Consider the following 3,349-nt stretch of genomic DNA (forward strand, 5'->3'; position numbering starts at 1 on the left):
AATGCAGGTTGAGTATCCCTAATCCCAAAATCCAAAATGCAGAGGTTTTTGAGCAGTGACATGATGCAGTAGAAAAATTCCATACTATGAAACTTTGTTTCATGCACAAAATCACAAAATTGTATGAAATTACTTCCAGTCTATGTATATAAGGTGTATATAAAACATAAATGAATTCCATGTTTAAACTTGGTTTTCATCGCCAAGATATCTAATTTGTACATACAAATACTTCAAAAATCTGAAATCTGAAACACTTGCAGTCCCAGGCAGGTTGAAGAAGAAATATTCAATGTGCATCAGCTTTCCAAGAGTTAACTGTGTTTTTTTCCTAGAAAGTTGGAGTTATACATCTTCTCTGATGTTTTATTTCTTTACCTTGTGTTTCTGGGTGACAAAAGGAGTTGAAAGGCACATGAAATTATTTTAGAGTGCTTAATTATTCAGAATTAGCAAGAAATTCTCCTTTTGCTATTTCCCCTTTAGGTCAAGGAATAAAAACAACTCAAATTTATGGGGCTTTTAGTTATCTGTCTCTCTTTTTCCCATTATCCTAGCTGTACTCAATAGATACAAGACTTTGTGATTATATTCATCCTTGACAAGACATGTTTCTACAATCAGGTAGTCAGCTCTCTTGAAGTGAATGGAAGGAGGAATTTCATTTTACTTGGAACAAGTCAGGTAAGAACAGTCTGACTTGCTTCTCTGGATGAGAGGGTAATCTGGCTGCAACATCTATCAACCCGTTCATTGCCAGGGTTGATTTGACTGATCTGGCTGGCTGTTGGGGGTGGGGGTGTCCCCTTCCTCCCTCACTGCTCCACATGCTCCACAAGTGTCATTCCTAAAGCTTCATGCTAGGTTGAAGAGAACCACCTTCACAACAGAGACTGTTCTTTGGTCAAGAGTATATAAATCACTTTCTTTTCTTCTAGAGCCTCCAAACAAGCTTCCCAAGTGCTGTTGTGAGAGAACATAAGGTAGTCAGACTTCCAAGACTCTGACACATCCAAATGAGGTGCTGCATGTGGCAGCCTGCCTTTCTTTAAAAAAAAAAAAAATCCTACCATTGTCATGCTCCCGAGTGGATAGTTGTTAATTAGTCTTCTGGGGAAGTAAAACAACTTAGGTTCCAAGACTTAATGTCATCTAACAACGGCATCTGTAATGATGTTCACATCCTAGAGCTCAGACAGCCAAGCTCCAAAATCTATCTGACCCACAGTAAAGTACACCAAAACTTTAACACTTTGGTGGTTACTTTCCCATCAAAATGTAAGTGCTTCCTTTTGATAGGGCAAACCCAAAGACTGTACTCAAATGACTCATCTCTATGTTTAAGGACTTTGAATTTACCCTGTTAGAGTTCAGAATAGAAAAGACACAGGATACTAAGTCTTCCTCCCTTTCCCTTTTTCTCACAGGCACTGAAGAAACAAAGAAAAGAAGAATCTATTTCTGGACATGAATTTAGTTCTCAGGGTGGAAAATCAAGAGTGTTATGTAGGGCAACAATGATCCTGGTTATCTGAGTGCTTTCTTTCTCTATGATAGAATGGGTAAGGTAGCAGAAAGGTAAGAATTTCTTAATTTCTTTACCTGTGCAGCCTTTCTAATTATTATGTCATAATAAAGGATGCTAATGAAAAGAAATGAGTTACATGTACATTTCTGGAAGAAATAATTTAAAATCACACAAAATATTTCTCAACTACAGTCAACATTATCTCCTTGGAGTAAGTACATTTCATAACAGTGGGCATGTCCTATAGTCCAATGAGAGACATCTGTCTTTCCTCTTGTATGGGATCTATACTGGCTGTTGTCTGATTTGTTCAGAGCTGGGTTATCTCCTCATCTCTTAGCCTCTGTGGTGCAAAAAGGGTTTTGATTTCTCTAAAAACATGTCCTAAGACTATGCCCTTTTGTACCACTAAAGCATAAATCAAAGCTTCTAGATTGAGAGTGGGAACCCTGATCCAGAGACAATTATGTCCCATAGGGCCATTTGGCAATGTCTGGAGACTTTTTTGTTGCAATGGGGCCGGGGAAAAGCGGATATTACTACTGGCATCTAGTGGATCTGGTTAGGGATGAAATTAAATATTCTACAATGTGCAGATCAGCCTGTACAACCAAGAATTATCTAGCTCAAGATGTCAAGAGTGCCAGGGTTGATAAACTCATATTAGAGGAAAGTGAATCAATGTTCCTTTTCCTAATAAGTTTATGATAGTTTTTTCATTCAATCATTAAACAAATGTTTTTTGAGCATCTATAGAACACTATGAACAAAACAAAACAGCCACTGAGCCCCTGAGCCATATAATCAAAAACAAGGAAGTAAAACACTGTTCCCCACCACCATGATCACTGCAGACTGTGGTGTATATTTGTGAAGTAAATAAGTAGGTAACAAAAGACAAAACCTTTAGATAATATGGTTAAGGAAGACTTTCCAAAGGAGGTTATTTGTTTTTTTTTTTTTTAAGGAGGTTTCTGTTTCTTTCTTGGCAGCCAGAAACAGAAACCCTAGTTCAAGCTGGCTTACGCAGTGAGGAAATATGGTTCATACAACTTAAATCCTGAGATAGGGTAGGTCTCAGGACTGAACAAAATCCTTGGCCCCAGCTACAATTAGTTCTTAGTTCTAGCCACCTTTGCAGGTCAGTTTCCTTTTTAGGATGGTAGTAAGGTAATCTCATAAAATAGAGCCTGGAGGAAGAACGAGATAGAGGAAGGGGGAAGGAAAAGGCAATGGAGAGGGCACAGAGAGAACCCTCAAGTCCCAGCATTCTAAGCCACAGTCCTGAGAATCTGATTGGGCTGCCTAGATCATATGCTCATCCCTGAATCAGTGACTCCTGAGGTCAAGGGAAATAGGATATGCTGACTGGCCCAAGCCAATGTGACTGTCCTTGGCACTGGGGATGGCACCAGTTTCTCCTTTAGTAAGAGTAAAATATTGGGTGTACCTTTGGGAAAGACAATCTGCTTCCTGGGTAAGCATTTAGAAACTTCCCTTATGTAATGGTAGGATTCAAATTGAACCTGAAAGGACGTGAAGAAGCTGGCCTCGTTGATAGCCTGGAGAAGAGCTTCCTAGGAAGGGGAATAAATACAAACACACACACACTTTGATTTAGGAGGAAGGCCGGTTGCCTTAATATGGTGGGAAAGTGGTTTACAGGGAGTCTGGAGCAGCAAGCATGAATGGTTTCCTATGCATTGTTTTTATTATCCACATTTATAATAAAATAGAAAACCCCTCTTTAGAAGAAAAAAACATTTTTATGTATTTTCCCTATATGCTCGCTGCTAGCAGATGGGATAAAAGTCCCCCAAT

This window comes from Marmota flaviventris, chromosome 4 (assembly GCF_047511675.1).
Source record: "Marmota flaviventris isolate mMarFla1 chromosome 4, mMarFla1.hap1, whole genome shotgun sequence".
NCBI lineage: Eukaryota > Metazoa > Chordata > Mammalia > Rodentia > Sciuridae > Marmota > Marmota flaviventris.